Source organism: Pseudophryne corroboree (genome assembly GCF_028390025.1).
Source record: "Pseudophryne corroboree isolate aPseCor3 chromosome 3 unlocalized genomic scaffold, aPseCor3.hap2 SUPER_3_unloc_35, whole genome shotgun sequence".
In the NCBI taxonomy this organism is placed as follows: domain Eukaryota; kingdom Metazoa; phylum Chordata; class Amphibia; order Anura; family Myobatrachidae; genus Pseudophryne; species Pseudophryne corroboree.
In genome coordinates, this window is record NW_026967525.1 from 815,181 (window position 1) to 839,755 (window position 24,575).

General features: G+C 45.0%; 1 protein-coding gene and 1 pseudogene across 1 annotated transcript in view; one reads left to right on the forward strand and one right to left on the reverse strand.

The window, feature by feature from the left end:
* Positions 1 to 24,575, forward strand: part of LOC134984095 (zinc finger protein 850-like) — a 228,955-nt gene that overhangs the window by 53,591 nt on the left and 150,789 nt on the right. The window lies entirely within an intron of this gene.
* Positions 19,132 to 19,250, reverse strand: LOC134984099 (5S ribosomal RNA; annotated as a pseudogene).

Consider the following 24,575-nt stretch of genomic DNA (forward strand, 5'->3'; position numbering starts at 1 on the left):
TTTATGATCCCAAGAAGGTTTGGTGTTCTGCTTCTAAGCAGGCAATCCAGCATGTGTATGCTATGGCAGGATTGCCGTGTCCAAAATCTGTTAAGGCCCACTCTACTTGTAAGGTGGATTCTTCCTGGGCGGCTGCCCAGGGGGTCTCTGCTTTACAACTTTGCTGAGCGGCTTCTTGGTGTGGGTCAAACACGTTTGCTAAATTCTACAAGTTCGATATGTTGGCCACTGAGGACCTATAGTTTGGTCAAGCAGATCTGCAGGAGCCTCCATGCTCTCCCTCCCATTCTGGGAGCTTTGGTACATCCCCATGGTACTAATGTGGACCCCAGCATCCTCTAGGACGTAAGAGAAAATTAAGTATTTAAATACCTACCGGAAAATCCTTTTCTCATAGTCTGTAGAGGATGCTGGGCACCTGCCCAACGCTTCATTTCCTGCAGTGGTTACTTGATTCAGTACTGTTTGTTCTTGGTTACGTACTGCATTGGTTAGCTTGGTTTGCCTTGTATGTGTTAGCTGGTGCGAATCTCATCACTATCTGTGTATGTCCTTCACACGAAGTATGTCCGTCTCCTCGGGCACTGTTTCTAGACTGAGTCTGGTAGGAGGGGCATAGAGGGAGGAGCCAGCCCAGACTATTAAACTTTTAAAGTGCCCATGGCTCCCAAGGGACCCGTCTATACCCAATGGTACTAATGTAGACCCCAGTATCCTCTACGGACTACGAAAAAAGGATTTACCGGTAGGTAATTAAAATCCTATTTTGACCTGGCATCTTTTACGTAGGAGACTTTGCTTGTCTTGTACCAAGATGTTATTTTTACCTTTTAGTTCATACTTGAGATTTACATAATGGGAGTGCGGACATTATTTTTAATACTTAGCACCTCCATGGACTCCGCTCAGTGCATCAATTTCTGTAGGACGACCGATCCTCTATCCTTACTCTGTCCAAGCTCACAGAATGATACTCTAATGCTACAATTCCATTGTTAGCATACTTTCAAGCCCACAGCTATATTTTTAAATGACGGAGCTTTCCCTAATTGATAGGACTAACTCTCTTGATGCTTTAGTATTGGAATATAAAGGGGGTCCGCTCCCCACTTCTATGCTGTATGATCAGATTAGCAAAAAACTCGACCTGTCGGCGGTTACTACTGGTACGGTTAAGTGGTTGGATTCCGTTCCTGAGCTTTCTTTGCAGGCTATAGTTAAGCTTTGTTTCATTGAACAAACAATTAATATTGTCTTCTTTTGTAGAAATACAATATAAAATGTTACATAGGGCTTATTACACCCCCAGATTACGTTTTATAATGGGCATATTGGATAATTCTAATTGTTTCATATTCTCACTCCCGGAGGCTGATATCTTCCACTGTCTGTGGTCTTGTGACATTGGTCAATTGTTTTGGAAAGAGATCCAGATTAATGATACCTTGTACATTCCTTTCTCGGAGACCGTTTCATGGGCTTTGTGGAATCACTTTCCTTACTCAAGGTCCAATGAACCAACAATGGGTGTCTGTTGCTTATTGGCCAAAATAGCTGCGGTTGCTAAGAAAACCATTCTCTCAAAATGGATACACCCTGACCGTATCTCTTTGTCATGTATGTTTCCGGACTTGCCCATGTTTATAGAATGGACTGGGTTGAATGCTCGTTGGATGTTGAGTCACGGGCGTCAAACTTCTTTGACATATGGCTGCCTTATATTGTTTAGCTATGTAATATTGAGAAGGACCAGATTAGAAGAATTGTTCACCTTACTGCATGGTATAACATGGCGACCCTGGTGGGGAACGCACCTCCTTTCTAACTGGGTTGTTTGGAAGTTTTCTTTATTATGTTACCTCCGCAGTTTTCTGGATGTGTTGTATTTTTATTGTATGTTGGTTCTCATCTGTTTCATTTTACTTGAGGCTCTCCCATGTGACACTGATTTCTAATTGATTTTTGTAGCAACCTTGTGTATCCCTGCGTGGACTCTTTTGTGCCTACTACCATACTGTGCCTATACCCGTGTCATTTATTTCATATGTACTGCTTGATTTTTCTTTCTCAATAAACATACATTTAATAAAACTATTGAGCTATCACAGATATATCGTGTAGATCTATATACCGGATACCAAGAAAACTACTTATCCTTCTAGATGTATCTGGCTTCTGACTAAAAGATCTCATGCAAAGAGGACAATCCTTCTGTGCTTCAGCCTTTTGCTCTCTCCAGGTCACGTCCCCTCCTCCATCTCTTGGACCTCCCACCTTCTGTACATCAATTTTAACCCTGCACTTGCCTGCAATAACTGGCCATCAAGCCCCTGCTATTCTCTTCCCCTCTAAAAGGGGCCAAATTAGATGACACACTCAGTCGACCTAATGCTACATGGCTTATCTCCCTTGGGGCAATGTAATATCTGGTAAGACAATGTTAGCGTATCCTTGCAGGGGTATAAAGCCTAGACACTTACACATAGCAGTGAGTTCTGATTGAATCTGGGTCTGGCTGCAGCGGACCTAGACTTCTACAAATGCCCTCCAGCTTTTAACTTGCGACAAAGTTATTAGGTGGGACCCTGGATTATTAAAGTACTTAATCGATGACCATCATCTGGGACAGATCTTAAAACATCTGAGATATAACTGAGTATAACTTGTTATTTGCAGGTTTTCAATATTGTATCTTAGATAAATAAATGCTTATTCTTTTTGATATGTCCTGTGTCAGTCTCCATATTTAACACAATGTATCCCAGAACCTAGTCGCTTGAGTTTTTCAACCGACAACAGGTGGCAGCTTGGGAAAATAATGGTTGTCTAGTGCAGGCATTCCCAACCACGGTCCTCAAGGCACACCAACAGCGCAGGTTTTAGTAATATCCAGGCTGCAACACAGATGGTTAAATCAAAATAGCTCAGCTACCAATTAAGTCACCTGTGCTGAAGGTTGGATATCACTAAAACCTGCACTGCTAGTGTGCCTTGAGGACCGTGGTTGGGAATGCCTGGTCTAGTGGATGGATCGTGAATTGATGAACACGTGAGGTCTGAACGTGACTATAAAGTGAAGGGGTGTCTTGCTTCTCCATGCTGAAAACCAGGATGATTAGTTAAGGGCAGAAAAAGAGATACAGCTGGTTTCAAAAGATTTTTATGTTGGAGAATATGCCACAGTCTTCTGGTTGATATTAATAAAGGATTGTTTTGGGCAGAGAGGGGTATTTCACTGTCATGTAGATGTAAAAATATGGTCAAACTAATCCCTTCCAAAAAGGCTGATTGTAAAGCTATGCTGGTGTATATATCTGTATTGTGCAGCCAATCTCTTATAGGGTAAATGAGCTGAATGACTGTAAGTAGTGATGTTAGGTAGGTAAATGCCTCCATTATCCTTGGTCTGCTGAACTGTCACAAGGCTTATTCTCGCCTTCTTACCATGCCAAATAAATGTTCTAATCATGCCCCCAATCTCTAGAGTGTCTCTTGTTATAATAATAGGTAAGGAGTGAAGAGAGTACAGCAGTCTTGGAAATAGGATCAGTGTAACCAGGTTGGCTCACCCCATGTAAGGTAAAGGGAGTTTGCGCCATCTCATGGTATCCTCCTGAATACTATGTGAGATTGTTTTCAGGTTGTAATTATACAAGTATGTAATATTTTGGGGATTTGTAGCCCTATATAAGTAATAGATTTGGTTGCCCATGTGATTGGGATAGTACTAGACCATGCAGGTCATTTGAAACCTGGTAGAAGATACAGAGTTGTGGATTTTTCAAAGTTGACCTGAAAGCCTGAAGTTAAACCAAATTCTGTTATTCACTCCATCAAAGGCACAAAGGTCTCTTTTGGGTTTGACACCTATAAGAGGACATCATCTGCAAAGACTGATATTTTAACTGTATTGACCGATCTTGATCCCCTGGAAAGAGGGTCAATTTTGTAGTATCTTAAGCATTGGATCTAGAGTCAAAATGAACAGTATGGGTGATAAAGGACACCCCTGTCTTGTGCCCCTGTGCATGACTAATGGATCCCCCAGCAGACCATTTAGTAATAAAGAGGTAGTAGGTTGGTTATAGAAAAATGTTATCATGTTGCTGAAAGTAAGTCCGAATACTCTCCTGACCGATATATCATTAAGGTATGTCCATGAAACCATGTCAAACACTTTGGTCGCGTCAAGGTATAAAAGGAGACTAGGATAATCTGATTTGAGTGTAGTAGCCATAACTGCCGCACTTGCAGGTCGTATACCTTTCACCGAGTGTCTTCCCCGACATACCAAAGTTGATGGTCCGTTATTAAGGAGGATTAAAGGGACTGTAAGATCAGCCATTAATTTGTCTATTAATTTATAATCACATTGAGTAGGGTTACAGGGTGTTAGGTCTTTATTTGGTTTGGGGATAAGGGTGGTAAATGCCTGATTAAAATTAGGAAATAAAGTTGTTACTGTTTGAATACAATTAAAACGTTCACAGAGGACCGGAATTATATCATGTTTCAACATTTTATAACATTCGGCCGAGTCCCCATGCGGACCAGTAGATTTGCTAGAATGGAGAGATGAAAATAGGATTTTAATTACGTACCGGTAAATCCTTTTCTCGTAGTCCGTAGAGGATGCTGGGGTCCATATTAGGACCATGGGGTATAGACGGGTCCACCAGGAGCCATTGGCATGTTAAGAGTTTAACAGTGTAGGCTGGCTCCTCCCTCTTTGCCCCTCCTACCAGACTCAGTCTAGAAACTGTGCCCGAGGAGACGACTTACTATGAGAGAAGGAAATACACAGATAGTGGCGAGATTCATACCAGCTCACACAACAAAGCAAATCCAGCCAACAGGCCGGAGAACTCAGCAACAGCTGAAACAGTACTGAAACAGGAATGAATACAGAACTCACCTAGGAACCAGGTAGTACTGAACCAAAGAAACACTGCAGGATAAAGAAGTGCTGGGCGTGCGTCCAGCATCCTCTACGGACTACGAGAAAAGGATTTACCAGTAGGTAATTAAAATCCTATTTTCCCTTAAGTCTTAGAGGATGCTGGGGTCCTTATTAGTACCATGGGAATGTACCAAAGCTCCCAGAATGGTAGGGAGAGCGCGCTGGCTCCTGCAGAACTGCTTGACCAAACTTGAGGTCATCAGAGGCCAAAGTATCGAATTTGTAAAACTTAGCAAATGTGTACGAACCAGACCAAGTAGCTGCTTGGCAAAGCTGTAAGGCCGAGACACCCCAGGCAGCTGCCCAGGAAGGACCCACTTTACGAGTAGAGTGGGCCTTAACCGATTTTGGACATGGCAATCCTGCCGTAGAATAGGCATGAACCTGATCCAGGGAGAAATCGACTGCTTAGAAGCAGGACACCCAATTTTCTTGGGATCATAAAGGACAGAGAGTCAGATTTCCTGAGACGAGCAGTCCTCTTCTCATAAATCTTCAAAGTCCTCACAACATCCAAGGCCTTTGAAACAACTGAGGAGTCAGTAGCCACTGGCACCACGATTGGTTGGTTGATATGAAAAGCCAACACAACCTTAGGAAGGAACTGTGGATGAGTCCTGATTCCACCCTATCTTCATGGAAGACCAGATAGGGACTTTTACAAGACAAAGCCCCCAATTTCGACACACATCGAGCAGAAGCTAAGGCCAACAAAATTACCGCCTTCCATGTGAGAAACTTGATTTCAGCCTCCTGTAGAGGCTCAAACCAATCCGATTGCAGGAAATGCAACACCACATCAAGATCTCATGGTGTTGTTGCCACAAAAGGGGGCTGGATGTGCAGAACCCCTTTCAAAAAGGTCTGAACCTCAGGGAGGACAGCCAATTGTTTCTGGAAAAAATAGATAAGACTGAAATCTGGACCTTGATGGAGCCCAAACTCAGGCCTAAATCCACACCTCCTTGCAGGAGAAACCGTCCAAGTTGAAACTCCACCACAGGAAACTTCTTGGATTCACACCAAGACACATTTTTCCAAATTCGATGGTAATGTTTAGACGTTACCCCCTTCCTAGCCTGTATAAGAGTAGGAATATCCTTCAGAGCTAAGATCTGGCGCTCAACCAAAATTCCATTAATACATAGCCGTGGTAAGTCTTGATAAGCTAACGGCCCCTGTAGTAGAAGATCCTCCCAAAGATGCAGGGGCCTTGGATCTTCCAGCAGTAGATCCAGAAGATCCACATACCAAGCCCTCCTTGGCCAGTTCGGAGCAATGCGGATTGCCAGAACCCCTGTTCTTTTTACAAGTTGTAGTACTCTTGGGATAAGAGGAAGTGGAGGGAACAGATACACTGATGTGAACACCCACGGCGTTACTAGTGCATCCACCGCTACTGCCTGTGCGTCTCTCGACCTGGAACAGTACCTCCTCAGCTTCTTGTTGAGGCAGGAGGTCATCATGTCTATGTGAGGAACCCCCCACCAACCAGTTACCTCCTCGAACACCTCCGGGTGGAGGCCCCATTCTCCTGGATGGAGATCGTGTCTACTGAGGAAGTCCGCTTCCCAGTTGTCTACTCCTGGAATGAAGATTGCTGATATCGCTACAGCATGCCTTTCTGCCCAGAGGAGGATCCTTGTCACCTCTGACATTGCAGCCCTGCTCTTTGTTCTGACTTGTCGGTTTATGTAGGCCACTGTGGTCACGTTTGACTGCACCTGAACAGCCTGATCCTGTAGAAGGTGTGCCGCTTGAAGAAGGCCGTTGTACACTGCTCTTAGCTCCAGGATCTTTATCGGAAGAAGGGATTTCTGACTTGACCACCTTCCTTGGCAGGTTTCTCCTTGAGCACTTGCTCCCCAACCTCTTAGACTTGCATCTGTGTTTAGATGGATTCAGTCCTGAACCCCGAACCTTCGGCTCTCCAAAAGGTGAGGTAGTTGCAGCCACAAGAGGAGCGAAATCCTTGCTTTTGGCGACAGATGTATCCTCTGGTGCATATGTAGGTGAGATCCTGACCACTGGTCCAAGAGATCCAGTTGAAAGGACAGAGCATGAAACCTTTCCGTACTGCAGAGCCTCATAGGAGGCAACCATCTTCCCCAGAGGGCGGATGCACTGATGAACCGATACCTGGGCTGGCTTCAAGACATCCTGGACCATTGTTTGAATCGCCAACGATTTCTCCACTGGTAGAAAAAACCTCTGCACCTCCGTGTCGAGGATCATCCCCTGGAAAGATAGCCTCCTTGTCGGCTCCATATGAGACTTTGTAAGGTTCGGAATCCAACTGTGCTCCTTGAGCAGATGCGTCAGGAGAGCAATGGATCTTAACTGCTTCTCCCTGGACGATGCCTTGATCAGCAGGTCGTCCAGATATGGAATTATGTTCACCCCCTGCTTGCGGAGAACCATCATCTCTGCCATCACCTTGGTGAAGATCCTCGGTGCCGTGGAGAGACCGTATGGCAGTGCCTGAAACTGATAGTGATCGTCTAGCAGTGCAAACCTGAGATAAGCCTAATGCGGCGACCAAATGGGAATGTGGAGGTACACATCCTTGATGTCCAGGGACACCAGGAACTCCCCCTCCATCAGTCCTGAGATAACCACTCGCAGAGACTCCATTTTGAATTTGAAGTCCCTGAGATAAAGGTTCAGTGATTTCAAGTTCAGAATTGGCCTGACTGAACCATCCGGCTTCGGTACCACAAAAAGGTTCGAATAGTAACCTTTGTTCAACTGATGAGGTGGAACTGGAACAATGACCTCCGACAATACCAATTTTCGGATAGCGTCCAGTAAAATAGTTCTGTCTGCCTGCAAAGCCGGCAAGCCTGATTTGAAGAATCGGTTAGGTGAGAGAGTTTGAAACTCCAGCCTGTACCCCAAGGACACAATATCCTGTATCTAGGGATTCAGGCTGGACGACACCCAGACGTGGCTGAAATGCCGGAGTCTCGCTCCCACATGACCTACTTCCTGTCATGCTGAGGACTTTGAGGCACCAGAAGAAGGCTTTTGGACCTGGGAACCTGCGGGAGCAGTCTTTTTGGATTTGGCACGACCACCTCTAAAGAAGGTGTGAGAGGGCTTGTTCTTTCTAGTAATAGTGGACTGAAAGGACTGCGACGTGTTGGGAGAAAAAGGCTTCTCCGTAGCCTGTTCAGCTGAGGGGGAAAAAGGAGACTTTCCTGCTGTAGCCGTGGCAAGCCATGCATCCAGCGCCTCCCCAAACAGAGCCTGACCTGTATAGGATAGGCTCTCCACACTATTCCTGGATTCCACGTCTGCAGACCATTGGCACAGCCAGAGACCTCTGTGAGCCGAGACGGACATGGAGATTCCCACAGCCATGGAACCCAGATCCTTCATGGATTCCACCAGAAACCCTGCAGAATCCTGTATGTTACATAAAAACAAATTAACGTCCCCTTTATCCTTTGTAGTCAAGTCCTTCTGCAGAGTGATTGACCATTTTGCTATTGAAATCCATGCAAAGGCAATAGTAGGCCGCAGTATCGCCCCCTAAAGCTGTGTATATGGATTTGAGCGTAGCATCCACCTTGCAATCCGCCTGGTCTTTCAACGTGGTAGATCCAGGTACAGGCAAAACCACTTGTTTTGACAGCCTGGAAACAGAGGCGTCAACTATAGGCGGGGACTCTCATTTTTTTCTGTCATCCTCCGGAAAGGGAAAAGCAACCAGAACACTTTTAGGAATCTGGAATTTTTTCTCCAGGTTTTCCCAGGCCTTTTCAAAAATGGCATTTAATTCCTTAGATGCAGGGAAGGTGAGAGGGGCTTTCTTATAATGATAATTGCCCTAAGATACTAGTGATAAAGCTAAATATTTATCTTATATAAAACCCTTTAAGAGGTCTAAGAACAATGTACGCTATTTACGTATGGAGTACCGTAAGGGTACGCACGTTGCGTAACAATCGCTTAGCCGTAGTCGAGACGCTCAAGCGTCACGTTTGCTCATGGCCAAGGGATCACAGGCAGGTACGCTATTGGCTGCCGACTAACGTAATGATTCGCTATAGCGTAGCGGACGCTTGGGACCACGAGGAGATCACCAGCGGCGCTGACGCTCACAATGTTAAACCTTTATATCTAAACCATAAACAGTGTATTATGCAGCAAAACCTTAGTGTAGTGATAGAGAGTAAATGCAACAGTATAGCCTGATTAACTTAAAAGCTGTTCGAGCGTCACCGACGCTCTGAGAATACTTAACACTATAAGAAATACACAGATACCGTGCTTAGGGTCTAACGCCTTATATGAATGTTATTACTTGCAAAAAGATAAATACAGTACAAGTCACACACTACAATATAACATAGACTAACTAACCAGATAACTACACGGGAAATACAATACAATACAATTACGTTTAAGGGAAAATGAGAGAGAAAGAGGAGAAGAGAGAGAGAGAGAGATATGGCTCACAATAACAATAAGAACAATATGATTGCAGAGAAAAACTTACGCACAAGGGGAAACGATCACATGCGCCTCTAGATATCCAGCTCCCGATTATCAGCAATGAGAACCGTTGAGAGTGAGCTGGACACCATCGGCTTGTCTATTTATGCCCCACACACAATACAATTCAATGGTCCCTACAATCTCATTGTTCATTGGACACAGGAATTCGTCTTCGCATTATAACAAAAGGTCATAGGTTGATTCATACAGGTGGGCTGTGGCTACATCCAACTGCTCAGGTGGGTGGGAAGCTAGGTTTCCCGCCGCATGGCTAAGTAAGTGCAAATAATAGTAAATGGGCATAAACTTCTTATGTCCAAAACTATTCGCACGAGCGATTAATCCGCTTCAAACCAACACCGGAATATTGCTAATTAAATACTCTTCCGATGGATACTAAACATCACTGTATGACTCCTGTTGGACCCTTCGTACAATACAAAGAGGGATCTCTTTGTTCAGGAACATGCTACATTAACTAAACTTTCAGAATCTATCAAAGGGACCATGATCTTTAAAGAGATATGTAACGATTGAGTCGCACGCTACGAACACATAAACTCTACCGTAAATACGCATACCGTGCGCCTGCGGGTGCACGTAACAGCGGGTATGCGCATGCACGGGAGAGCGCACGCATGCGCAGCACGGACCTGTATGAGGTGCAAATATGGTAGTGTGCATAGAGATATTTTTCTGACTTTGACACTAGATAGTATAATCAAATACCCCAGTATGCACACTAATTGTTTATAAAAAATAATTTAGTCCCAGGTGCTCGTTAAGCCCACTGGATGTAATGTACCCAACTGATGGATCCAATGTGTCTCTAGGCGTAATAGTCTAAGACCTCGATTCCCTCCCCTCAGGGTCTGGGGGACATGATCTATCATGCGGTATCTTAAAGACTGTCTGGCTGTTAAAAAGTGTCTAGCAACCGGTTGGTCACTTTGGCCAGTGGTAATAGCAGCCTTGATGGCCGATCTGTGGGCTGCCATACGTTCCTTGAACATACGTTCGGTCTTCCCCACGTATGACAGCCTACAGGGGCACACCAGCTGATAAACCACATACCTATCATTATGCTGTGAGATGGAAGTTAACCCCTTACTGTGGTGGATTTCAAAATAACAGTATATTCTATGATTGATCATTACCACCAGGTAGTTAGACTGCTATATTATTGTGCTGTATGTATCAATTAAATGCAAGTAGCGATTAGTTATTGTACAGTGGTTATGCCATCTAAATTAGCATCTTCTACTATACGCTATGATCTTTTGTTGTATTCTGGTAGCTATGGTGATGGGGAGCGCAGCTATGACGCATCGGCTGATGACGTCACACGCTACGCGCCGCCCGTCCGGGAACCGGTCCCGCCAACGGAGCAGCGCTTTCACACTGGTGTACGGGGGTATATAGGTAAGTGATTGTCTCTATATGTTGTTAAACCTGACGAAAGTGCCACAATAAACGGCACTGAAATGTTGCCAAACGGATGTGCATTATATGATTGATTTTTCAAGACGCCAGGAGTGCTGCATATTACTGCTTGTGTAATTACTCCTCCCTACATGCGGGCACCTGGCGCAGATGGGCAGCATTAAGTGAGAGCCGGACACTGTACAAATTATATATATATATATATATATATATATAAAATCTCAGTGCCTCCCCAGCCAATGACCTCACGTCACTGGTAGAAGGGACTGCAGTAGGTATCTCTCATACCTTCATACATGTACATCTCCAGGCAACGGTCAGCTAAGTTTTTTTTTAATGACAACCTTAATTCTCCTACAAGTAAAATAAGAAAACAGAACCTTTGAATAGACATAATATATATATATATATATATATATATATATATATATATATACACAGACACAGAAGGGGATATGGAAATCAGAGGAAATCACATGATGTAATTGCAGCTTCCTGACAGGCCACCGCCCCCACTCCACATAAATGCACTGATATAAAATGTCTGCCACTATTTATTTACACAGAGAGACCCCCCCCCCCCCCCCCTGTAATGTCACCCCAATTTTGGCTATGTCTGACTTTGACAGCTCATTAGAATAGTGCATAGGTTCTCAAACTCGGTCCTCAGGACCCCACACTGTGCGTGTTTTGCAGGTCTCCTCACAGAATCACAAGTGACATAATTAGCTCCACCTGTGGACCTTTTAAAATGTGTAAGTAATTAATACACCTGTGCACCTGCTGGGTTACCTGCGAAACATGCACTGTGTGGGGTCCTGAGGACCGAGTTTGAGAACCTGTGCACTATTCTAATGAGCTGTCAACGTCAGACATAGCCAAAATCACAGGTACGTATAGTCATTATTGGTGGTTCTGGGCTCCGACCAGTTCAAGGGAAATCGCACAGTCACAATGGCAGCGTGTGTACCCACCTTTACACACCAGATGGGATATTTATACACAGCAACACTGATATTATGTGGACCATACTTGCCTACCCTCCTGGAATGGCCGGGAGGCTCCCAAAAATCGTGTGACCCTCCCAGCCCTTCGGAAAGGTGGGCAAGCCTCCCGCTTTCCCCCCCTCAGCCGCCCGCAACAGAGAACAAGCGGGCGGCCCGAGGAGGTCCGATGACGCGATTCGCGCTGAATCGCGTCATCGTAGCTCCGCCCCCCGCTATGCAGTGCCTCTTTTCTCGGAACAGCACAGCGGGGGGCGGAGTCACGATGACGCGACCGTTATGGAACGCCCCCAGACCGCCCATCCTGCTGCCGGCTACGCCCCCGACCCACCTATCCTGCTGCGGCCACGCCCCCCATACACCTACAACACTGCCTCCTCCCAGAGGAGGAGGCAGCAAAGTAGGTAAGCATGATGTGGACACAAAACTAAGAATACAATGACACATTAACAGGAAATTGTTTCTGTCACCATAGCGACAATTATCTGATAATAAGATAATACAGAAATCTTGTTTTCTCTGACGTCCTAGTGGATGCTGGGAACTCCGTAAGGACCATGGGGAATAGCGGCTCCGCAGGAGACTGGGCACATCTAAAGAAAGCTTTAGGATCACCTGGTGTGCACTGGCTCCTCCCCCTATGACCCTCCTCCAAGCCTCAGTTAGATTTCTGTGCCCGACGAGAAGGGTGCACACTAGGGGCTCTCCTGAGCTCTTTGTGAAAGTTTTAGTTTAGGTTTATTATTTTCAGTGAGACCTGCTGGCAACAGGCTCACTGCACCGAGGGACTAAGGGGAGAAGAAGCGAACTCACCTGCGTGCAGAGTGGATTGGGCTTCTTAGGCTACTGGACATTAGCTCCAGAGGGACGATCACAGGTTCAGCCTGGATGGGTCACCGTCGCCGCGCCGCCGTCCCCCTTACAGAGCCAGAAGAGCGAAGAGGTCCGGAAAAATCGGCGGCAGAAGACGATCCTGTCTTCAGATAAGGTAGCGCACAGCACCGCAGCTGTGCGCCATTGCTCTCAGCACACTTCACACTCCGGTCACTGAGGGTGCAGGGCGCTGGGGGGGGCAGCGCCCTGAGACGCAATAAATCGATAAAAAAAACCTTATATGGCTAAAACAAATGCATCACATATAACTCCTGGGCTATATGGATGCATTTAACCCCTGCCAAAACATACAGAAAAAGGATGATAAGGACGCCGAGAAAGGGGCGGAGCCTATCTCCTCAGCACACTGGCGCCATTTTCCCTCACAGCTCAGTTGGAGGGAAGCTCCCTGGCTCTCCCCTGCAGTCACTACACTACAGAAAGGGGTTAAAAAAGAGAGGGGGGCACAAATTAGGCGCAGTATATAACAATACAGCAGCTATAAAGGGAAAAACACTTATATAAGGTTATCCCTGTATATATATAGCGCTCTGGTGTGTGCTGGCAAACTCTCCCTCTGTCTCCCCAAAGGGCTAGTGGGGTCCTGTCCTCTATCAGAGCATTCCCTGTGTGTGTGCTGTGTGTCGGTACGTTGGTGTCGACATGTATGAGGAGAAAAATGATGAGGAGACGGAGTAGAGTGTCTGTAATAGTGTTGTCACCCCCTAGGGGGTCGACACCTGAGTGGATGTACTGTTGAAATTGCGTGACAGTGTCAGCTTTGTATAAAAGACAGTGGTTGACATGAGACAGCCGGCTACTCAGCTTGTGCATGTCCAGACGTCTCATACAGGGGCCCTAAAGCGCCCGTTACCTCAGATACAGACGCCGACAAGGGTACTGACTCCTGTGTCGACGGTGAAGAGACAACCGTGATTTCCAATAGGGCCACACATTGCATGATTGAGGCAATGGAAAAAGTTTACACTTTTCTGATAATATGAATACCACCAAAAAAAAGGGGTATTATGTTTGGTGAGGAAAAACTTCCTGTAGTTTTCCTGAATCTGAGAAATAAAATGAGGTGTGTGATGATGCGTGGGTTTCCCCCCGATAACAATTGATAATTTCGAAAAAGTTATTGGCAGTATACCTTTTCCCGCCAGAGGTTAAGGTGCGTTGGGAAACACCCCCTAGGGTGGATAAAGCGCTCACACGCTTGTAAAAACAAGGGCTCTACCCTCTCCTGAGATGGCCGCCCTTAAGGATCCTGCTGATAGAAAGCAGGAGCGTATCCTAAAATGTATTTACACACATACTGGTGTTATACTGCGACCAGCAATCACCTCAGCCTGGATGGGCAGTGCTGGGTTGGCGTGGTCGGATTCCCTGACTGGAAATATGATATCCTAGATAAGGACAGTATATTATTGCCTATAGAGCAATTAAAAGATGCATTTCTATATATGCATGATGCACAGCGGAATATTTGCCGACTGGCATCAAGTATAAGTGCGTTGTCCAATTATTCCAGTAAAGTGGTCAGGTGATGCGGATTCCAAACGGCATTTGGAAGTATTGCCTTAAAAGAGGGGATGTACCCCAGGTCGCCTCTCAAAATAAGACGCCGTATTATCAGGCGCAGTCCTGGTTGGCAAGCGGACAAAAGGGTTCCTCTTTTCTGCTCGTGACAGAGGGAGAGGAAAATGGCTGCAGAGATCAGCCAGTTCCAAGGAACAGAAACCCTTTTCCGCCTCTGCCAAACCCTCAGTATGACGCTAGGGCTTTACAAGTTCAGGCACGGTGGGGTCCCGTTCTCAATGAATTTCAGTGCGCAGTGGGCTCACTCGCAAGTAGACCCCTGGATCCTTCAGATAATATTTCAGGGGTACAAATTGGAATTCGAGACGTAGTCCCCTCGCCGTTTCCAAAAGTCTCTTTTACCGACATCTCCCGCTGACAGGGAGGCAGTTTTGGAAGCCATTCACAAGCTGTATTCCCAGCAGGTGATAATCAAGGTACCCCTCCTGCAACAGGGAACGGGGTATTATTCCACACTATTGTGGTACCGAAGCCAGACGGCTCGGTGAGACCGATTTTAAAATCTAAAATCTAAAGTCTTTGAACACTTGCATACAGAGGTTCAAATTCAAAATTGAGTCACTCAGAGCAGTGATTGCAAACCTGGAAGAAGGGTACTACATGATGTCTCGGGACATCAAGGATGCTTACCTTCATGTCAAAATTTACCCTTCTCACCAAGGGTATTTCAGGTTATGGTACAGAACTGTATCAGTTCGGACGCTGCCGTAGGGATGGTCCACGGCACCCCGGGTATTTACTGAAGTAATGACCGAAATGATGATATTCCTTCGAAGGAAGGGAATTTTAGTTATCCTTTACTTGGACGATTCCCTGATAAGGGTAAGATCCAGGGAACAGTTGGAGATCGGTGTAGCACTATATCAGGTAGTGTTGCGGCAGCACGATTGGATTTTCAATATTCCAAAATCGCAGCTGGTTCCGACGACTTGTCTTCTGTTCCTAGGGATGATTCTGGACATAGTCCAGAAAGAAGGTGCTTCTCCCGGAGGAGAAAGCCAGGGAGTTATCCGAGCTAGTCAGGAACCTCCTAAAACCGAACCAAGTCTCAGTGCATTATGCACAAGGGTTCTGGGTAAAAATGGTGGCTTCCTACGAAGCAATCCCATTCGGCAGATTCCACGCACAGTGGAACCTTCTGGACAAATGGTCCGGGTCGCATCTTCAGATGCTTCAGCGGATAACCCTGTCACCAGGGACAAGGGTATCCCTCCTGTGGTGGTTGCAGAGTGCTCATCTTCTAGAGGGCCGCAGATTCGGCATTCGGGACTGGGTCCTGGTGGCCACGGAGGCCAGCCTGCGAGGCTGGGGAGCAGTCACACAGGGAAGGAATTTCCAGGGCTTATGGTCAAGCCTGGAGACATCTCTTCATATAAACATTCTGGAACTAAGGGCCATTTACAATGCCCTAAGTCAAGCGAAACCCCTGCTTCAGGGTCAGGCGGTATTGATCCAATCGGACAACATCACGTCAGTCGCCCACGTAAACAGACAGGGCGGCACGAGAAGCAGGAGGGCAATGGCAGAAGCTGCAAGGATTTTCGCTGGGCGGAAAATCATGTGATAGCACTGTCAGCAGTGTTCATTCCGGGAGTGGACAACTGGGAAGCAGACTTCCTCAGCAGACACGACCTTCACCCGGGAGAGTGGGGACTTCACCCAGAAGTCTTCCACCTGATTGTAAACCGTTGGGAAAAACAAAAGGTGGACATAATGGCGTCCCGTCTAAACAAAAAACAAGACCGATATTGCGCCAGGTCAAGGGACCCTCAGGCAATAGCGGTGGACGCTCTGGTAACACCGTGGGTGTACCAGTCAGTGTATGTGTTCCCTCCTCTGCCCCTCATACCAAAAGTACTGAGAATCATAAGAAGGAGAGGAGTAAGAACTATACTCGTGGTTCCGGATTGGCCAAGAAGGACTTGGTATCCGGAACTTCAAGAGATGCTCACGGACGAACCGTGGCCTCTACCTCTAAGAAAGGACCTGCTCCAGCAAGGGCCTTGTCTGTTCCAAGACTTACCGCGGCGGCGTTTGACGGCATGGCGGTTGAACGCCGGATCCTGAAGATCCCTACCCTGGTCAAGGCCAGGAAAGACGTAACCGCAAAACATTATCACCGCATTTGGCGAAAATATGTTGCGTGGGGTGAGGCCAAGAAGGCCCCTACAGAGGAATTTCAACTGGGTCGTTTCCTCCATTTCCTGCAAACAGGACTGTCTATGGGCCTAAAATTAGGGTCCATTAAGGTTCAAATTTCGGCCCTGTCGATTTTCTTCCAAAAAGAACTGGCTTCAGTGCCTGAAGTTCAGACATTTGTAAAAGGGGTACTGCATATACAGTCTCTTTTTGTGCCTCCTGTGGCACCTTGGGGATCTCAATGTTGTGTTGAGTTTCCTAAAGTCACATTGGTTTGAACCACTCACCACTGTGGACTTAAAATATCTCACATGGAAGTGATGAGTTAGCCCTGGTTTCAGCCAGGCGTGTGTCAGAATTGGCGGCTTTATCATATAAAAGCCCTTACTTAATATTTCATTCTGAAAGGGCAGAATTGAGGACTCGTCCTCAAATTTTCTACCTAAGGTGGTTTCTGCATTTCACATGAACCAACCTATTGTGGTACCTGCGGCTACTAAGGACTTGGAGGATTCCAAGTTGCTTGACGTGGTCAGGACCCTGAAAATACATGTTTCCAGGACGGCTGGAGTCAGAAAATCTGACTCGCTGTTTATCCTGTATGCACCCAACAGACTGGGTGCTCCTGCTTCTAAGCAGACGATTGCTCGTTGGATTTGTAGTACAATTCAGCTTGCACATTCTGTGGCAGGCCTGCCACAGCCAAAAATCTTAAAATGCCCACTCCACAAGGAAGGTGGGCTCATCTTGGGCAGCTGCCCGAGGGGTCTCGGCTTTACAACTTTGCAGAGCAGTTACTTGGTCAGGAGCAAATACGTTTGTAAAATTCTACAAATTTGATATCCTGGCCGAGGAGGACCTGGAGTTCTCTCATTCGGTGCTGCAGAGTCATCCGCACTCTCCCGCCCGTTTGGGAGCTTTGGTATAATCCCCATGGTCCTTACGGAGTTCCCAGCATCCACTAGGACGTCAGAGAAAATAAGAATTTACTTACCGATAATTCTATTTCTCGTAGTCCGTAGTGGATGCTGGGCGCCCATCCCAAGTGCGGATTGTCTGCAATACTGGTACATAATTATTGTTACCAAAAAATTCGGGTTATTGTTGTAGTGAGCCATCTTTTCTAGAGGCTCCTCTATTATCATGCTGTTAACTGGGTTCAGATCACAAGTTGTACAGTGTGATTGGTGTGGCTGGTATGAGTCTTACCCGGGATTCAAAATCCTTCCTTATTGTGTACGCTCGTCCGGGCACAGTATCCTAACTGAGGCTTGGAGGAGGGTCATAGGGGGAGGAGCCAGTGCACACCAGGTGATCCTAAAGCTTTCTTTAGATGTGCCCAGTCTCCTGCGGAGCCGCTATTCCCCATGGTCCTTACGGAGTTCCCAGCATCCACTACGGACTACGAGAAATAGAATTATCGGTAAGTAAATTCTTATTTTTAAACAACTGTATTTCATATTTTTAATACACATTTTTGTCCATCTTATATTTTAAACTTAAAAAATACTTTACTCTGCATAACATGGATAAAAATAAGATTTTAAACCTACCGGTAAATCTTTTTCTCCTAGTCCGTAGAGGATGCTGGGGACCCCGTAAGAACCATGGGGTATAGACGGGCTCCGCAGGAGACATGGGCACTATAAAGAACTTTAGAATGGGTGTGCACTGGCTCCTCCCTCTATGCCCCTCCTCCAGACCTCAGTTAGAGAAACTGTGCCCAGAGGAGATGGACAATACGAGGAAAGGATTATGTTAATCTAAGGGCAAGATCCATACCAGTCCACACCATCCACACCGTATAACATGAAATATACACAACCAATTAACAGTATGAACAAAACAGTATCAGTCAAAGACCGATTCCAACTGTAACATAACCCTTATGTAAGCAATAACTATATACAAGCCTTGCAGATTTAGTCCGCACTGTGACGGGCGCCCAGCATCCTCTACGGACTAGGAGAAAAAGATTTACAGCTAGGTTTAAAATCTTATTTTCTCTTACGTCCTAGAGGATGCTGGGGACTCTGTAAGTACATGAATGTATTGGGGGTATACCGCACTGGAAAATAGTAATGTATCGAGTAGATATTATTAGAACCAAAATATTAAGTACAAGGAGAAAACCAATGTTTTCTAATTTGATCTTGAGTTTGGTGGTGCACCCTGAGTCAGTGGTAAGACATACGAAAAAAGGAGAGAAAAGAAGACTCTTGTGTGGGTGCACTCTTGTATTTTAGAAAGTCTCAGAAGAAACAATAGGTAGAGATTAAATAAAATATAAATTTTTATTAACAACAATTAGTAAAATAGTGTATACTGTCAAAAATCAAGGTAGGGGTTGGGGGGGAGGGGGGGGAAGGGGGGGGGGAAAAGAGGGGGTTTATTTTCTTCACAGAACAAAATTTATTTACAGTGTAAATACTGAGTATTAGTTCTGAACTGCCTGGGTGCGAAATCAACAGCAGGAGGCCTGAAAAGATGAGGCGATTTTTAATCTCTTATGAGTGAAAAATAAGGAGACAGATAGGATGGGTGAAGATGGAATGAGACAGATGAATCTGCTGTCAGTGTTAGACGCTGAGCAAAACCGTCCAGGAATTTCTACTAAACTGAGTATTCCTCAAGAGTCTCCCACTCGAGTACTGACCCAGCCCTACACTGCTTAGCTTCCAAGATCGGAAGGATTCGGGCGTTACCAGTGTGGTATGATAGTAGAAAAAATATTTGATATCGAGGGCTCGAGAATCACTGATGAGAGTTCACGAATTGGAGAAAAAAGAGAGTAGAAAGAGTTGGAGAAGAAAATAGGGGATCTGCTGCCACCGTTAGACTGGGATAATTACCCCTGAATCAGTGGTGAGAGTCCTGAAATTAGTGAAAGTGGGAAAAAGAAAGGGAAAAAGAACAATGCTGATATATGGTGGTTTAAGAAAAGTACTTGAGATAATAAAGAACAAATTGTATACAATTAGCAAACAATTGAGTTGATTTGAACCATGCAACACCATCAATTTAATGCTATCCGATTATCTATCCTTTGTACCAAAAAGGTATCCGGTGGGAGGATAAGAAAATAATATCAACAGTTCTATCAGGATATGTTGGGATTAATTATGTCCCACTACATACACAGCTGCAGAAATGATTGATGATAATGGTAATGGAGAAAGGAAGCTTGAAATAATACGATATGAAATACAGAAAAAAGTGATAATTTGTTAAGTCAAAAGGAATATGCCAGTTTAATAACTGAACATAAAGGTTTAGCAATATCCGAAGTGATAACAGTATAATGCCGTTAAGTGCCGACTGCCTGTAAAGCGGATACTAGCATAAAGCAGGTTTAACGAGTAATATTAAGAAATAAGCATCTGAAGTTGAATACAAATAACGGTGCAAAAAAAATAATATTGCAGATATTACCCGGAATAATGGGGGCGATCGGTCACTGGTATGTGGCGGAGTGCTGTATAAATACGGGATATCCGTATCATAGTCCAAGCATATTATGCAGGATACAGTGGTGTCAAAGTTGGAGCGGTTCGTTATGGCCGCAGAGCAGACTGGTCTACCTGGTGTATTGCGGAGACATAGTCAGTTTAAGTCTGTTGCGGGCAGGTGGTGGAGTGTCCAGTCTGTAAGGCTGATGCGGCTAAAGGAGAAAGAGACGCAATGTTCAAAGTCCCGTCGTGGCAGTATATGGCGGCGGCGGGTTGGTGTAGCGGCTGCTGAAGAATGAGCGGCTCGTGGTTCAGGCTGTCCGGAATCGGCTGTCACCCCCAGGCAGAGGGGTATGGAACGGAAGACGCGTTTCACCCGTTCACCGGGCTTGATCACTTCCTGTTCACGGAGGGGATCGTGCGGGCTTTATCTTGCAAGGGGGCTGGTCAATGTCCAATCAGAAGGGAGGTGTGTCCAACGTTTACAACTTGCTGCACAGGTGGAATTGCTGTTCTGATTTGTATTGGTTCCCTATTAAACTTGCAATTAGTGGCCCATTGCACAAAAGGAAATAAAATAAGAGATATATGAGAAATATTCAAGGTAATTAGATATGAATGAGCATAACAATTATTGTTATTGGAAAATTATAAATAAAATAAATGTAAAAATAAATATAAATTTTGTGATAATAAATGAAAAATAGATATGAATTATAAATATATATACATAAAAGATAATATACATATATTGAGTCAGCATATCTTAACCTAGGTTATATTCTGACGCTAGAGACATTTAGAGGAGGATATTGTAAATATCTGTATTGTGTGTAGGTGGCGTGAATGGAGGTGGTGGGAATTGTAAAGACAGGGGGGGGGGGGAAATTGTATTGTGTATTGTAGAGGGTGATTTGGTTAAGGAAAATGTATTGGAAATGGGAAATGAATGATGAGGAGGGGGGGGGAAAGGAAAGGGGGTTTTGGATGGGTAGAGAGGAAAATGTGTCTGTGTATGGGGGTGAAGTGGGGAGGGTCTTTGGATGGTTGTGGGATTGGAGTGATGGGGGGGGGGAGAGGGGATAAAAGGGGGGGACGGAAAGGGGGGATGGGAAAGGGGAGGGGGGGGCGGTTTGGGTTAGGGAAATATGTGATGTGTCACTTGTGATAATCCTGTATGGGGGTAGTAGTGTAGTGTGGTGTGGTTGTGGGAAAATGGGGAAGGGGTAATTGTAGGGGATGGGAGTGAGTGTGCATATGTAGGTGCTGGGTGAACTGTGTGGATACGTGGAAGTATAAAATTTGTTGATGAAGGGATTACATGTTGTGATTAATGTTGGAATGGGCTGTGTCTAGGATGTGGGTTGGATTGAACCGTGTGAGGTACATGTGAGTGGACTAAAGGAGGTGACTCAGTGGTGCTGTGTATATGAAGGAGGTGGGAGTGAAATTGCTGTGATGAGTTGGGTGAGTGTGTTGTGTAAAAATGATTGATGGAGGTGTACTCAGTGTGGGTATGCTGAGGAGTGTATGGAAAAGGAAGCAAGAAAGGACGGCGCATGAATTAGTACTGGAAAGGAAGTTATTTAAAGAAATGCACTATAATTGATATATTCATTTAAACCAAATGGTTTGAGACATCCTAACTTGAAAGTCCATTCGCTCTCTTTCTTAATAAGTTCTTTACTTAAGTCACCACCGCGTACGCCTAGGTGTACCCTATCTAGGCCAAAGGCGCGCATCTCACATGGTGAGTCCTGATGTGAAGCATGGTAGTGTCTGGCTACTGATGTTAGTTTTTTGCCTTTCTGAAGATCCGTTGATGAGTTACGAATGGAACCCATGTGTTCCAAGATCCTGGTTTTGAATTTTCTAGTTGTCATGCCCACATATCGTTGGTTGCAATCACAGGTTAGACAATAGACTACCCCTTGTGTGTCACAGTTGAAAAAATGTTGTATAGAAATATCATTGCCAAGTCTGTCCTTGACATTATCAGTTATCTGTATTTGTGGGCAGGCCTTACATTGCCCACATGGAAAAGATCCCTTTGGGAGTTTGGATTTGGTCATTTCACGTGAGAAATGGCTACGAACCAGCGTATCTTTAATGTTCTTAGATCTCCTCCAACTGATTTGCAGGGTGGGATCCAATAAAGGTGATAATTCTGGATCCAGATGTAGGACAGGTAGATGTTTTTGAATGGCCTTTTTTAATAGACGCCATTCGGGACAGAAGGTCCCTACAAATCGAATCTTGGTATCAGCTTTTGGTTCTTGGGGTTTTTCTTGGAAGATCAGGGATTCCCTGTTGGTTTTCAAAATGGATTGTTGAGCTCTCTTCAGAGAGCGTTTACTGTATCCCCGAGCTTGTAATCTGGTCACAAGTTCTCTGCTCTTCTGTTTGAACACCTTCTCCTCTGTACAGTTCCGTCTAAGATGAAGAAATTCACCCTTAGGGATGTTTTCAATAGTAGGTGGGAAATGTGAACTCGTTTGGTGCAATATACTGTTTGTGGCTGTATCTTTGCGAAAGAGTTCTGTAGCCAGGGTCCCGCTTGTTGTCTTGTAGATGTTCAAGTCCAAAAATGATATCTTGTCTCTACTAATTGACTGAGTGAGAAAGATGTTTAAATCGTTTGCATTGAGGATGTTTATGAAATCCAACAGGAGTTTCTCGTCTCCTTCCCAAATCACAAAGATATCGTCAATGTATCTCAGCCAGTTGATGATATGTTTTGTATAAAGATGGTTGTCATCGTTGAAGACTATTGTTTGTTCCCACCAGCCGAGGAACAGGTTGGCATATGTTGGAGCACAGGCTGCACCCATTGCCGTTCCCCGAATTTGCTGAAAAAATTGATCACCAAAAGTGAAATAGTTTTTACTGAGAACAAAGCTTAATATTTCACACAAGAAATCATGAAATACATTTTTTTCTTCCATATCCAGGAAGAATTTGGTAGCTTGTACCCCTTGTGAATGTGAAATGCTGCTGTACAAAGCTTCCACATCTAAGGTGACTAGGATACAGTTCTCATCTAGACATATGTCATGTATTTTCCTTAGGAGATCAGAGGTGTCTTTGAGATAGGAGGGTAGTGTCATGACGTGGTTTCTGAGATGTAAATCCAGAAATTTGCTTGGGGTTTCTAGGAGTCCCCCATTTCCTGACACTATGGGTCTCCCAGGTGGTTTGTTGATGTTCTTATGTATTTTGGGCAATAAGTAAAATGTAGGTACCCTGGGATTCGAGACCTCGAGGTACTTAGCCTCTTGTTGTGTGATAGCCCCAGTGGCAAATGCCTCTGCAATCATATGCATATATTGCTTGTGAAATTTAGCTGTGGGATTCAGTGGTAATCTGATATAGCAGGATGTGTCCAGAAGTTGTCTCCGTACTTCCTCCTCATACATTGTGGTGGGCCATATGACGATATTGCCTCCCTTGTCCGAGGGTTTGATAACGGTGTCAGTCCATGTTTTAATCTCTTTTAGGGCTTGTCTCTCTCTGTATTTGAGATTTTTAGTGAGACATTTTTTGCGGGAGTTGGTTTGGATCTCATCAAATTCTTTGGAGACTAGATCTAAAAAGACCCTGATTTCTGGGCTGTTGGTGTCAGGAGGGAAAAAAGTGGACTTCAATTTGCATGTTGGTCTTGTTTTCCGTGAGACAGAGATGTCCGAAGCTGACTCCATATGTAATTCCTCCAGTATTTGGATAGCCGTATGATCTTCTTCGGTCAGTGATGTAATTAATGCACTAGGATCATCCAAAGGTCCTGAATGGCTGGGTGGTGGAGTCATGATGCTTGGGTCAACAGAGGATTTGGCAAAGAATTTTTTTAATAATAATTTGCGACCGAAGAGTCTGAGATCCTTCTCCCACAAAAACCTATTAAAGGGTGATGTGGGTGAAAACGATAGACCCTTACTGAGAACCTCTAATTGATCTTCCGTAATGGTTTTGGTGCTGAGGTTAATAATTTGCAATTTGTCGGTAGTTATCACTTCCTGGTTGTCCGTACCGGATAGTGTGATGTTCTTGGGGTGGTCCAATCTCGCTTGTTTCTGTCTGTGTTTCGTCCCCCCCCTTCTTGTCGGCCTTGAGGCTTGCTTCTGCCTCTGGTACGTTGGCCTCTCCCTAAAAAAGGATCCTCACTCTTGTTATATCTATGGGTGAGAGTGCTTCCTTCGGGATGTTCCGTGGAGGAGTCTTCACTGTATGATGATTCCAATTCAGAAGAGCTCGGATCTTCTCTGATTGGTCCTCCTCTAGGACGTGGAGTAGGAGAGTGCCAATGAAAGATTTTTCCTAAGGAGAAGTCGTTTTTGTCTCGTAGGAATTTGGTACGTTTTCTTTCTATAATGTTGGTTTCATATGTATCCAAATCTTTCTTGTATTTTTCAAAATGTGTATTTTTCACTCATAAGAGATTAAAAATCGCCTCATCTTTTCAGGCCTCCAGCTGTTGATTTCGGTCCCAGGCAGTTCAGAACTAATACTCAGTATTTACACTGTAAATAAATTTTGTTCTGTGAAGAAAATAAACCCCCTCTTTTCCCCCCCCCTTTCCCCCCCCCCCTCCCCCCCAACCCCTAC